This window comes from Centruroides sculpturatus, unplaced genomic scaffold (genome assembly GCF_000671375.1).
Source record: "Centruroides sculpturatus isolate CEXI.00-Female unplaced genomic scaffold, Cexi_2.0 scaffold1310, whole genome shotgun sequence".
Lineage (NCBI taxonomy): Eukaryota > Metazoa > Arthropoda > Arachnida > Scorpiones > Buthidae > Centruroides > Centruroides sculpturatus.
This window is the reverse complement of record NW_019385528.1, coordinates 168053-183811: the sequence shown is the minus strand read 5'-3', so window position 1 is coordinate 183811 and position 15759 is coordinate 168053. Positions and strand designations below refer to the sequence as shown.

The window sequence follows — 15759 nt, the reverse complement described above, 5'->3', positions numbered from 1 at the left end:
GACAACGAAAAGTATTTACAGAGAGAATTTGCATTTTTAAAATTAATATTATTATTCTGGTCGCATTTAATCATTCATCAAGCTATTTTTGTTTAAAGATGAGTAATTTAGAAGTTCTCAAATTTATGCAAGGCCAGAACTGTGGAGAGACATCTTTCCGAAGCATTCTTAAATCGATTAAAATTCCTTTCTTTTTCAGCTGCACTATGCACGCGTTTAATTCAATGTAATTCGAATGAATCCATGTTGTTTGTTTGTCGAAAATTTTTAAAGTCCATTTTCTCGAACTTTCCGAACGCTTCTTAATCATAGAAGTTGAGGATCAGGATCCGTAATCTGGAAACGACAAACAATGCTTAACTGTATTTATTTAAAATTTGTATATTTCTAATAATAATTCCACTTACCATTTCATAATGTGGGTGGCTTTTAATATTTCGGAAACCTTTTCAGAAATAAAGTCAAACGTCGAGGACGCAATTGGAAGTCAAAATTGGTGAGGTCACAATCGAGTTAAAATCAATATTCGAGACGTCACAATCGGGATATAATTAAAATTAAAGTCAAAATCGGGATAACGTCAAAATTGAGGAAGTCATAATTGAGTTAAAGTGCCATAATCGGAATAAAGTCAAAATCGGGATAAAGACAAGTTTGAGGAAGCCACAGTCGGAAAATCCAAATAACTAAAATTTAAAATGTTTTTTTGGTATTTATAAAGATTTCTCTTGAATTTTTTTTGGATATTTTAAAATAAAACTTCTTAAATCTGTGAAAATAAAAATGAAAATAATCAATAAATTTATCTGAAATATTCAATTATTTAATAACTTTTAAATCAGTAAGTTTATTTTTTCCCTAAAAACCATTATTTACAAATCAAACGAAAATTATTCAGTGCATAATTATTAATNAAAGTCAAACTTCGCGAGGACGCAATTGGAAGTCAAAGTTGGTGAAGTCACAATCGAGTTAAAATCAATATTCGAGACGTCACAATCGGGATATAATTAAAATTAAAGTCAAAATCGGGATAACGTCAAAATTGAGGAAGTCGTAATTGAGTTAAACTGCCATAATCGGAATAAAGTCAAAATCGGGATAAAGACAAGTTTGAGGAAGCCACAGTCGGAAAGTTCAAATAAAAATTTAAAATGTTTTTTTCGTATTTATAAAGATTTCTCTTGAATTTTTTTTTTTTTTTGGATATTTTAAAATAAAACTTCTTCTTAAATCTGTGAAAATAAAAATGAAAATAATCAATAAAAAATATTCAATTATTTAATAACTTTTAAATCAGTAAGTTTATTTTTTCCCTAAAAACCATTATTTACAAATCAAACGAAAATTATTCAGTGCATAATTATTAATTTGCTACTGTTGTGTCATTTATTATATTTCAAATATATTATTATTAATTTGATTAGTTTAGAAACTTCGTGTACTCGTATTCACATAAACTTGCTAAATATTTTAATCTCAAGTACCATTTACCCTGTTGCTTTCCCTGTGTTACGAGACTAGTACACTCCCAGAATATATTCTTGCCGGTACTTGGACAAGAATATATATGTATAATCCTAATGCCCTAATAGCCTACTCTAAAAAATCTCAATCTTATAAAGAACATGATGTATCTCCATGTTAATACACGTTTCCTGTTCTCCTGTTACCTGGCCATTACGTGTTCGTGGTATATAGGGGATAGAAATGGTGTTTAATTTAGATTTTCTACTCTCAACTTATAAGTGTTAAGTGTAAAATACAAAAATATTCTGATTAAACACTTACCCGAGACGAACTCGGACCAAATCAAGCAGATGGATACTTGATGCAATGATGGAAGAAAAGAGATCCTTATTCAAACTGAACGTACTCAGTCTCTCCATTTTTCATACTTTTCCATACTTTCTGCGCTGATCTGAATGTGAAAAAACAAATATAATTATTTATTGAAAACTTCTATCTGAATTTGAATTTTATCAAAACATATTGAGAGCGCAATATCGGCTGTGTTTATATTGATTGATTGCAAATATTACATTATATCAAATTGAGTTAAAAAAATGTTATATTTATAAATAATTGCTCGTTATTATTCATTTGATTTGTAGCTTATCTTTTAATTGGATTAGAAATGAAACTAGTTTGGTAAATCTCGATGAAGCGCCAAATACATTAGGAAGTTATGCCATTCTGATAAAAGATACGAAGTTTTTAAGATTAAATCTCTGCGTATATCTTAATATCGTGTATAATTGATGCTGTTTGAGGTACTTCGGCTTACCATCACACTGGATTCAGTAAGAATTGTAAATGCAAACGAATAACCGAGCTAACTCTGAATATGTGAATACTAACTTTGTTAGTATTCACATATACAGAAACTTACCTCTTCACTGGCTTCCATACGGCCTTAAAGAAAGATCCGGCTTTTTTAAATTTCTTTGCATCTCTAATTGCACAACCAATGGTACATCCAATGGTATGTCCAATGTTATATCCTAAGGTGTTCGTATTTTCCATGCCACCTTCGTTTTTCATGAAGCATTCCTTTATTTTGATGTTCGTTGGACGACCAATAATGTCATCATACAATTCATAGTTGTCCCGATCTTCAATTTATCGCTCACTAAAAGTAAAACGAAAAAATTTACAATGCATTTATAGAGAAATTACAATACATTACTTGGGGAACATTTTATTTTTTAATTCCCAAAATTTTTCATGTAATAAACAAATTATAGCTTTAGATGTTATGGCAACGCGACATTTTCGATGACTTCTGATTCACGTCAGAATAACGTCAGAAAGCATCGAGACTTTAATAGTTTCGATGTTTTTTGACGTTATTAAAATTATTACTATTTTGTAGACGTGTAGGGCCTCCTGTAATTCAAATTTAAAATTATGTGCAGAACTCGTTAGTTTATGTAATTTTTATATTTGTGATTTTTCGGTTTAATGCCGATCTCAGATGTAGACAGTGGCGCTCTATCGAACTTTATATATATATAGAGAATGCATATGTCGCTTAACGATGTACTAATTAACATCATAACAGAGGTTTATAGTGTTTAGTGGAGCCGAAGAACATGTAGCCGCCTGTTCCTTTTCTACGTGTATATAAATATAGATAGATATATAAAAATTATCATCATTGTGTTATACATATGGAGTGACCATATATTTGTTACCTAAACAAGGAGAGTTTTGAAGAATGAGAGAAAAATGTGTTTAATAATAACTAAACTTAATTTTAAAAATCTAGTAACGAGTTGCTTAACTTTCTTGGTAACATTTGGTGACTCCGTCCGATATAATATTTTACTTTAAAAACTTTTTACCTTTTAAGTATCATAAAATAATGTAAAAACTTAATTTTGAGAGTAGGGATAAGTTTTATAAAAGATTTCTAAATGCTAGCAAAGAGTAAAATCGTCGTTGGATCAGACCCTACATGAGATAAGACACATGACTCCTTTTATCTTTTCACCCCTCGACTTATCACCAGCAAAATTTAATAGATTCGATCCTTGTAATACACAAACCTCCCTAAAAAATTTCTGATATTTCCAGCAAAAAGCACAAGAGTTATTAAGCTTCAAAGAAGATGAACAAAATCGTGCAATCAAACACAGAGAACGTCCCCGTTCGCTTAGCGGCTCATTCCGTACTATATTATAACACTGTATAACTGTATTATACTTTTGTCCACCTTGAACGTTTTCTTGTACTAAGATTTGTTATAGTAAGAAAAAAAAACACAATTTTGAATTAAAATATATTTACTGTTTATACTGTTCTGTACAAAAAAAATTTTATTTGCCACTACAATCGAGCATTTCGGGTCAACGTTCCTCCTAAGCAGACAGATATTTTTTTACGTTTATAGTGTATACCTATATGTATGTTTCAACATTTTCTGAATAGACGTTTGAAATGCAATTTTTTAAATTTTCCCAGAAAAAGTTTTTTTAAATATTTTCCTATTTATTACAACACAGTTTCATTTAGTTAAACATCACTAATTCATTAAACGATTTATCATTTCTTCATCTCACGTAATAACTATCCAGTTCACACCATTTCACTCTGCAGCTGGATGGGCTTATTAAAATATAAACATAAAAAGGTAACGTCTGCTGAGAAGAAACGTCGGCCCGAAATGCTCGATCGTCGTATGATAGCATATAAGATTACGTTACAGTAAATATATTTTAATTGGGTTATTTTGTGTTTCTTTTTACTTATTATAACAAGTCTAAAGTGGAGATCCACTTTGGACTTGTTATAATCGCACAAGAATATCTTGAGTGGATAACAGTATAATATAAGTAATTAAGGACAAGAAGCACGTATCAATATGATATAACCGTATTACATATAAACAGTGATATAACTTACCTGTTAATGCGATCGCACGTAATATCGTAAAATGGCCGGATCTTATCCATTGTTTTTTTATATGCAGAATTGATGTGATCTTTTAAGATGGATTTTCCAAATTTAATTTTTGCGAGTTCATCCTGCTCCAACAGGCATTTTTCCTTGCCGCGATATTTAAAATAATCCAAATTTTTTGGACTTACAAAACCCGCATGTCCATCTGATCTTGCCCTAAAAATGGAAAGAAAAAATTCATATAACACAATAAATGCTAAATACAGAAAACTTTATTTTAATTTTAAAATCGAATATATAAAATTTTGCTAATGAGTACTTATGTAANTTAATTAATATTTGTTATAAATTAAATAAAATTAATTTAATTTAATTAATATTGTGGTTTTTAATTAACTTATTAAAAATAACTTCATAAAAATAGTAACATTTCTAACTTTTACACTGTTCATTTATGATTTATAACTTGATAACTGAATTATGTTAAATTTGAACGAAATTGCTTGAACACTTTCTATTCATATATGTTTATTTTGATACAGAAAAATTTGCGTTTATTATAATACAGAAGCATTTGTCTATTTTTTATAAGCAACTTATGTGATTCAATTATACATAATAGTCTGACAATTTAAACTTTTCTTTTATATGGAAACTAGCTGTTACCCGCGGCTTCGCACGCGCAGATTTTGCAAGCAATCCCTATTTACATTCAATATTTCAACAACCATATTAATTGTTATATAGCACCTACCGCTGAGAATGATGAGAATTGCTGAGAATAAAACGAACTGTTTTTAATTTGATAAATTTTCTGGAACGTTTACAATCATTCTATAATCGAAGCAATATGCAAAAAGAAATTCGAATTTATAACGGTTCGAACATTTAGTTAAAAGATCGAAATATATAAAATATTTATAACAATGTCTGAAATGTTATCAATTTAATACACCCAAGTACACATTGATGACGAAAACGTAATTAAAAACAAAAAAAAATTGCATCTAAAATAGTACAGTAGGAGTCTCTCTTCAGGTTAAACCTGAATGCTCTCCCTTCTCCCCCGCGGAAGAATTTCGAAAAAGCCCTTTTTATTGTGTGTTTTCATGACGTACTGTAACTGTGTACTAAATTTTACCTTTAAGTTCTGGAACTATCTAGAAAAAACTGGAACATTCTCATTGAAGCGTCACACAATTTCGAAGTCAACCACTTTCAACCCCTATATCTCTGACACCCTTATAGCTATCGACATGCAACCACCATAGAGCACGATGGTGGTTGCATCTCGATACGATGGGAGACTTGGGGCTACTACTACATACAAACACCATTCATGTGCAATGTGTAGTTTTGGAAGCAGAGTGAAGTATAGGCACAAACACGTCCATTTATATATATATAGATAAAAAACATAGCAACAAAAATTCAATAGCTTCAAAGTTGCATATGCTTCATATCTTGATACCATTTATAATGTAGTTTATTTGTTATTACTTACCTGTATATTTATTCATGCAGAAATGAATAATATCAAATATTAAATTTATAACACAGGTTATAGTGATCTGATGCACTTTGATGTAGATTTTACTTTAACTACAAAAACACTCGTTAAAATGTGATTAAATTTGAGATATATTTTTTCAGATATTCGATACACTTTCTCGATATATTTCATGCTTATTTGTTAGTTTCATAAAATAATTTACATACTCATTGCTTGTTTTTGTTTAAAAATAATCGTGATAAAACTGAAGTGAATGGTTTAGGTCATCAAGCGACTGCTTAAAAATTTAATTTTTTCGTTGATTCGTATAGAAAAACAAGAAAAAAATTTCATAATTTTTTATTCGATTTTAATGCTATAATTGATAATGAATTTTCTGTGAGAAATTCGAGTTTACCTGATAAACAAAGTAATTCGGATTAAGCTTGGTATAAAATAAAAAATGTAAAAATATAATGACATGTTGGCACTTTTTTTAAAGACTACATCGTCACAGAGAAAAACAATAGTGAAAGAATCTACTCTTAATCAAATCATTGTTGTATGTGAAATATGGCAAATTTTATAAAATGGAAATGTATCGTCTGATTACAAATTGTAAATTCGTCTCTGTAATCCGAAAACACAATTTGGTAGACGTATCTTACAGCAATATCTGGTTAGCAAATTATCTTTTATTTTTCATTGGACTACAAATATATTTCGGGTTGGTACAATATATTCCAACCCCTCTTCAGTGCTATTACAAATGAAAACAAGAAATATTAAAACATAACTATGTAGTCCAATGACAAATAAAAGATAATTTGCTAACCAGATATTGCTGTAAGATACGTCTACCAAATTGTGTTTTCGGATTACAGAGACGAATTTACAATTTGTAATATAATATACAGCAAGCCGTTTATATAATTATATCGTCTGATGTTTATTACTTAAGAAAACATTAAAATGTTAATAGGAAATTTGGTTAAAAACGTATTTTTTCAAATAGTAAAAAAAGTCTTTTAGTAAATCAATTCTTGATGGGCTTTATCAACTTCTGTTGGATTCCAAATTGTCTATGGCAAGTTATTTCATTGATGAAATAATAGAAAAAAAAGTTTAATGGTAAAACAAATGGCTATAGTTCATTTCGAATTACTGATAAAAAAAAATATGTTAATGCTGAATTCATAAAACAAATTACTATATCCGTATTATATCAAAGATATAATTGAGGTACGGATGAAATTTTATGGTACGTTTAACACTTTTTAAATTTCTCCCCTATCTTTAAATCCTAAATATAGTTTTATTTTTATTTTATTTCTTTACATAAAAATATCGGAGTTGGAAGATACTACATGAATAATAAATGAATGTTATACGAGAAAATAAATTTTGTAATTTATAACGTTAAATAGAACTCAAAATAAACAGTATTTGTTAAAATATTACGTATTCAGCATAGTATAGCAGGAGTTGTAGGTTCGAGTCTCGCTCCTGGCCGATTTTTTCGCCCAGCGGTTCTAAATTAAAATATTAAGCTCGAGACTGACTCCAGCGGTTGTCATAGCGTTACGAACAAACAGATTTTTATCCCTTCTAGGAAAAATAAACATTTTTTTTTTAATTTTCAGATGTTTTTAAGTCGAAATTTTTTCAAAAATTTCGNAAACTCTAAAGTTAATATATTTTAAATATTTATTATTTTCAATTTTAATTTTACAACTCTCTTCACATTTAAAGAAATAATTATAGCTTTAAAGAGAATCGTGTTTATCACGATGCATTAAATTTTTAACTTAACCCTGTAAATGTATCTTCTCCTTTAATGTCCAAAGTATTGCAGTGAAGCTACCAAACGAAAGACTTATTATTATCCGACTATCTATTGAGAAATAAAATGTTAATAGCTGTACTAAACAGAGAGCAATCAACCTTAACATAACCGGATTACTTAGAAAATATAATATTTTCAATATTTCTAGGTCATTTAAATACTTTCGCCTTTCTCGACTCACAAATCTTGAAAGAGATTACATAGCACACTGTACAATATTCGCTTTCATATTGTTAATATTAATATTAACTTAGCATTTAGTATATAAAATAGCAAAATTTTCTGTCAGTGACAGATATTAAATTTTCCACGTGAATAGAATCGAGTGATGTAAGTGGAAAGGAAAAAAAATTAATAAAAAGTAAGGAAAAAAATAAATTTATGACAAAAGTCAAAAAATTTATATATTACGTGTAGTGAATCGAAAAGTCTACAAAAAATCTTTCTATTTAATGTTTAAGAAAATTTCTTAAACATTAAGGAAAGGAAAAAAAATTAATAATGAGTAAGGAAAAAAATAAATTTATGACAAAAGTCAAAAAATTTATATATTACGTGTAGTGAATCGAAAAGTCTACAGATGACAAATAAGTCTATTAAATCAGGTTCATATAGTTTAAAACGTATTCTGTTTCTTTTTCTAAGTAACAGTAAATGTAAAAAGCCCTAACATGTATTTACTTAGCACAAGACCTTAAATTCTAAGTTGTTGAATTCACATGCAAATACAACCCTTTCTTTTCGACACCAAAATGTTTGTAGAATACAGCAAAACGCAAAAATGTTTGCATAAAAGCTACATTCAGATATATCGAAGAGTCAAATCTTTAAATCAATTTAAAGTAATTATCATTTGCATCGAGCAATTTCATTTTAAAGCCGTTAATTTTTCGAATAAATCTCTTATTTGCATAAATAACAATAAAATGTGAAAAATATCTTACTTTAAACGTTCAGGCAACGGTTGATAGTTGAAAGAATTAGAAAACATTTTTCAATTACTTCGAATGCGCACTCTTGATAATGAAATAGCCAAACAATGAAAGATCAATTGTTGAGTTTTTTTGTTACGCGTTAATTGAATAAAAGAGAAATTTTAATGATTAATTTGTAATTTTATTTTCTATTTTTAATTTTTGAATTAGTTCCAGTGTAATAATGAATAAACGGTAATGGTCATGGCAGTAAAGGTCTTGGCCCATCTCTCTGGAGAAGTTAGAATCGAATCCAGGCGAGCAATTTTCCAAGAATTTTTCATGAAAGATCTATCTTAGATACATTTAGCACAGAACCCTCACCATTGTAGGTTGGACCATATCTACCATTATGGGCATGGTTCAATTCTCAATGAACAGGATTGATAACTTTTTCGGGTTGCCTACCTCTCTCTGAGTGGAAAAAAAGCACTGAACATTAGTAGTTTTTCGGCAGTTTGCGCCTTGCCAACAGACTGACAACATAAAAATTTTCGAGTTTTCTTCACGTTTGTAAACACCTAAATAAAAGTCAGTTTCCCACTGAAACTTCTTCCGGAGGCACTCCTCTTCACATGTCATCTTGCCATATACAACTAACGTAATCTTTTTAAATATATTCACATGGAAAAAAAGTAATATTATTAATGACTATATCTATATCTGACCGATATCTGTGCAATAGAATTGCAGTATGCAGTGTTCCTGTTGATGGCAGTTTAATAAATTATTGTACAGTACGCACGAAGGGATTTTTCGAAATTTTCTGTGCAAGGTAAAGAGAGCATTAAGGCTTAACCTGAAGAGCAGCTTCTACTGTAGTACTTCAGACGGAATTTTTTGTTTTTAACTACACTTATTCTTCATTATGTAGTTTGGTGTATTAAGTTGATAAAATTTTAAACATTGTCATAAATATTTTTATATATTTCGATATTTTAACCAAATGTTCGAACCGTTTAAAATTTGAATTTGTTATCGCATATTGGTTCGATTATAGAATGATTGTAAACGTTGTAGAAAATTGGTCAAATTGAAATTGTTCGTTTGATTTTCAGCGATAGGTGTTATATAACAATTACTATGGTTTTTGAAATACTGAATATAAATGAGGTTTGCTTGGAAAATCCCCGCAGGCGAAATCGCAAGTAACAGCTAGTTCTGTTTATAAAGAACAATGCTATATATGCCAGCACGTCAATATCGGCTGACGTTTCGCTTCATAATTATATGCGTTTATACGGTTCTTACTTATTTCGCTTCTTATCTAGAAAATGCTACGAAATAGAACACAGTGACTTGCTTCATTTATAATTTGTTAGCAATGACATTACTTATTTACGTAAACTGCTTTCTGAACTAATGTGTAACGTATTCGTTACATTATTCTGTACATACAACATCTTTTTACGGTATAATACTCCGTTAAAAATTTGTATTATATCTTTTTATTCATTATAGTATTAAACCGTTTATATAGAAAACCTACAATATCAATGGACATTAAATCAAAGTAATATTACGGAAATCAAAATAATAATAGTTTGTCATAGATTTATTGAAAAGTTTTCTTTAGTTTCAGAAATTTGTTGTTTTTATCATGAAGAGTGTGGTGGTTTTCGTAAACGGTTTTCTTTTATTCTGGTTCGTATTTCGCGAATTCTAAAACTTAATCTTCAGTGAAGAAATCTATGTGCTGATTCATGAAATTTTTGCATGAACAATTGTAAACAAAATATTGTTGAAATGCATATTTTCTATTTTGAAATCTTTTCACTAAATGCATCAACAGAGTGTAAACTGTTGCAGTATTATTGTTGACAGTTACACCAATCAAGTCACAACTATTCCGTAGAATCTCACATTATTACTAGTATATGAGTTTACACAAATAGTGACACGTTATAAGCACGCTCAAAATATTTACAATCAACAAAAGAAAATTTTTCTGTAAAGAAAACTATCTATAGGAAACAATTTCTTTAATGGAGTTAGACACGTGAACATAACTGGGAAAACTCGAAGTGGTCATTCTATTAGTGACGTTCGAAACCGTGACTAACTATAAGTGTTCAACATTATTAACCATTCGACTACTGTTGGATCTTATAAAAAAAAAAAAAAGTCAAATAGGCTTCACACTAAAGTAGAATTCAGTCTGTATAACAATTTAAAAAGTAGGCCTTTGGCTCTTCTTCGGGAAATGTATGGTATATATAGATATGTTAAATATTAGACAAAAGAAAATTAGATCATCTGTTGTCGAGTGAGTAAAACTTTTGAGCATTTCTCATAGATTTGCAGCTAAACAACGGGCTGACCATGTAAAATTTTTCGAAATTTCTTCATATTTCTGACACTTACGAAGCAAATATTCATCGTGACATTGTCACAATGCCTGGTAGCGATTTTAATTATATTTATTAAAATTATATAATTAAAAATATATGCTGTCCATCTCAAAATTGTTTTGTCTTGCCTCCGTCTATCATACTTTTCTACGAGCAGTAGAGTCGTGCCGATAATCTGTTTAACTTGTTTTAGCAAAAATGCTTGAATTGTACTTTGTACAAAAAGCTGTAAATTCTTGTGTTATTAAGTACGATGGTTCTTTTGAATGTATCTACATCTATTTTTTTAATCAAAATCCAGTAATTGAAAACCGCCAATCTAATATATTTTAAATTGTGGAGATCCTACTTTATTTCTAATACAATTTCAATATTAAATCTTATTTAAAATAATTTTATTAAAGTGTATTTAACAATTTGTTTACTTTGTTTAAATAAATTATATTTTAAACTTACTAGTCAAGAAGAAGTTCAGAAAAGTTTTTTGGAAATTTTTCCAATTAGGAGTTACAGGATCTCTGTAGTAAATATGCTTATGCTCAGAGCAAATTTAATAATTTCTGTATGCCACATATTTACAGAAACAAGTACATAAGAAATAACTTTTTTAAATAAAAAATATTTTATTATAATGATAATCTTTACGTGGATGAATTCGTATTCAGTTTGCAAATCATACTTTAATTCAATTTTACTTTTTGCAACTTTAATATATAACAGAGGGAATGTATGGAAAATGGTTTAAAATGACTCACGAAGTTTTTCTGCATTTTTATAATCAAAGCACCTTGAAACATCGAGAAATGGAATAAAATTTAGAAGTAATTTTTGTATGTATAAATGTAAGTGCGTTTTGTAAAGAATGTAAGGAAGGAGCACAATTTTGTTTACTCTATTTAAAACTTAATAAGTTCGTGTTTTTTGTTGAAAATTTTTGAATTTTAGCAACCAGGTTTGATTATTAGTGGAATTGATCTGATAAATTTTCGTGATTAAAAGTCAAGGAGTGGAAAAATAAAGACAGTTGTGTATATCTCCATTAGGGTCAGAAATAATAAAGATTTTACTTGATATTATAATCTATGAACTTTTATAAAACCTATTCCTACTCTCAAAATTAAGGTACTTGCTATTTTCTAATTATTAAAAATTTGAATAAAATAAATACGATAAGAGATAGCGTCACTAAATATGTCAAAGAAAGTAACATGTTTTTTAAAATTAATGAATGTCAGGCTCATAATGCATTACTGCGTAAAATTTTCATTAAACTTTTTTATTTACACAACCAAAACACACTTTTACAGTTTTTAAAATGATTTTTCATATTATAATGTAGAAAAAATTATTACTAATTTTTTAATGCTTTACTTGTTAATTATTTTTGGTAAATTTATATTAGGTAATGCAATGTGCAAAAATAAAAGTGAAGTAAGAATTGTTGCTGCTAAGGTGCGTATTGTTATTAAATCCATAGTAATTTAAATGTATTCGTTAATTTTTATGTTCATGTTATAGTTACCAATTTATGTTGTAACAGATAAAGAGGACAATGAAGTTATCAATGGAGTTGATAAATTAATGTTTGAAAAATTAAAATGCGTTCGGTGAGAGAATCTAACTCTTGACAATTTTGTTTTTTTCTTAAATTAAATTACTAAATAAAACTAATTGTAATTATTTTAAGATATGAAATACTTCAACCTGTAGAAAAAGTCTTTGGGATAGAACTCGAGAATGGATCCTGGAATTGGTTACTTGGAAAAATACAACCACAAGTAAGATTATATAACGAAAATAATAATTATCAAACATAATAAAATTAATATTTTTTATTGAAGGAAGCTGAATTCAGTTTAAATTCCTTATACGTTACCCACGAAAGTTACCAGGTAATGGATTTTACACTATCTTTTGACTCAGATGAAGTTATTTTCATAGTAGCTGCTCCTAAAAAAGCTTCTAAATTAACCATAATATTTATACCTTTCACAAGTACGGTACGTATATGAACATTTAAATCTTATATAAAATATATTTTTATTATTTTATAATGATTACTTTGAAATTCGATAGCATTTTAATTTCACTTTTTGTCTTCCGGAACGTGAAAATATTAGTAAATTTATATGTTATTTGTTCATATACATGAAATCCAATGTAAATTTATTTTCAGGTTTTGTTGTTTGTTTTTGTAAATATATTTCTAATCGCGATATCACTGCATTTCCTATATTCAATGAGACACAATTATATCAAAAGAAACGAAAAACTATGGTCCATCAAAGAAATATTCTGGTTTCTTTTTGAAACGTTGATGTCCTAAGGTAATCACTATCAAAAAGCAACATAAATGCTATTGTATATTCCACAGAGTGAAAACAAAAGAAATAGTTTTAATAATTTTACTTTTTGTTGGTAAATAGTATTTTTTCTTGAGAAATTTAGGCATTGTAAATATTACAACTTTCAGAGGGCACATTAAATTTTTTTATTCTTTTATATAAGTAATAATGTAATTATAAAGATGCTTTCATAAAATCGTCCTGATACAAAACTTATAATTATACAAGTATTTACACGAACCTTGCCAGCATCAAACTGCATAGTAGTTCTACAGAAAGTTTCAGTAAACTTTACAGTTATTAATTTAAAACCACATCAGGAGTATGAAAACAAATACCGAATTCAGAAACCAATAGGCAACGTATCGTAAACTACTTGTTTATGTGGGAAGAGCCTACTTATACATGAAAGTAATTCATCTTCGATATGGATCTTCAGTAATAGTGATTACTTATATATGTTTATGATGCGACCTACTCTGTAACCTCCTGTTGTAAGCATCGCTTCGGCGAAAATTGCAATGAGTAATTCGTGAGGACTGACATTACTGCATCTTTGCAGACAGACACAGAAACAGTTTCTTGCGTGTGCGGTAGCGTACGTAGCATAGATTCGAAGTGTGGACAAAAGGAGGATTCCAGAGGAATTGCTCACCACCAGGTTATTCATTTATGAAACATATTTATTCAGGATGGTATTTTCAGAGTTACTTTTTCGATAACTATTCATAACGAGTTCAAAGGAACCTTAGCAGTCGAGAGAGAGAGTTTACAAGTTATTCGCGCGACGACAAATACCTGTAGTCCAAGTAGGTCTTTGATAAGGTTCTTCGTTACGGTTACCTTTTGGAGTTAGTTCAGGTTAAATTCAGGTGGTTGAGATGTAGATCCAAAATAAGTTTCGATGGTAATCCAGGTAAAGTTCAGGTGCTAATTCAGATTTAGGGTTAAGGAACGGTGGTGGTGGGACGCCCACACACACACACACACACACACATAAGAGAAGGTTCACGACCGATGGCGGGAAAAAGCACAAACGCCATCGTCCCCTCTTTTTATAGGGGGTCTCACCTGGATTTTTTCAATTACTTCATTCGGAGTTTTTGTATTTAAGATCCAATCAACGAAATTCACCCGTTGAGTCAAAGTTACATATATCATGTGTCACTCCAAACAAGGAAATAAGTCCATGGGAAACAGTTTATCGCGGGTGTCGCGTCAGGCCGATTCTTGTCTCGTATCATAATTAATTAATTAATTTTCGTAAGTATCACCTGACCGTCTTGTTCGTACGCCAGGTTCCCGTCGTTTCTCCAACCAAGAAAAGTTCACTAAGTTTGGCTTTAGATTTTATTCACGCAAAAACCAACAAATCGACTATTTACAATAATTCGATAGGAAACAGCATTCCGCTATGTTCTCGCACCTTTTTTGTAACTTAACACCAGCGTCTTGTGTTGCCAACTCTACAATAATAATATTAAACATTAAATGTTAACAATTAAAAACCATAAAAACGCTCGTCATCTAGCGGATGAACTGGTTACGGGATTATTCAATGATTATTTGAAAGGAACAATTATCTTAGTTTGAACAACAAGAACTTTTAATAATGGTCTTCTTAAATTCTTCCTGCTAACACATTCGGCAGTTACAATTTATCATATAGAAAATATTATTATTTGCACAGTTTAACAGAATTTTTTACAATGTAATCTTAGAAATTAGTGTATAGTAATGATGCAAACTGTATGCATGATATAGGACTATTTCATTTTGGAATAACTCTGTACGCTTAATTTGTATGTATGCCACATTCACTTATATTAAATTTTATTAACTGATAATTCCAGTCAAGTTATAAAATAAATTTGTTTTGAGTATTTTGAGTGTGAAATTCCTTTATCTTGGTTAAAGATTTTGGGTTTGGTCGAACAGATAATTGAAAGAAAAAAGTTTTCAAGTATTGTCCAAAATGTAGAGGGAGTGAAAAGAAATATTTTTATAACTTGTAGTTCAGTGAATTTTGGCATTAATAAACAACTTCCATGCAGTGTTGCCGTTCCTAGTACATTTGTACTTTTCTGGTACATTTTGCCCTTTCCAGTAAATTGAAAGTACATTTAGATTTTTAGTACATTTTCAGTACATTATAATATTTCAAGTACCATTTACGGTACAAAATAATATTTCACGCCTTAACGAAAAAATGAAAAAAATTAGTTTAATAAAGTCTCACTAGTGTCACTGCTTGCTAATTTAAATTATCCAATCACAACATACAAATGGTGTGTGTCCGTCGACGTCAGCAACATAGATAGTTGCACGTGTAAACGGTCTTGACTCA

At 29.3% G+C, this 15759-nt stretch overlaps 1 long non-coding RNA gene across 1 annotated transcript; it reads right to left on the bottom strand.

Moving 5' to 3' along the window:
* On the bottom strand, window positions 1–1923 carry LOC111639850. Its single transcript, XR_002759156.1, has 3 exons — window positions 1792–1923; window positions 408–769; window positions 1–336 (listed from the first exon to the last, which is right to left on the bottom strand). It is a non-coding gene; the product is annotated as an uncharacterized LOC111639850 (long non-coding RNA).
* Window positions 1924–15759: the final 13836 nt, after the last annotated feature.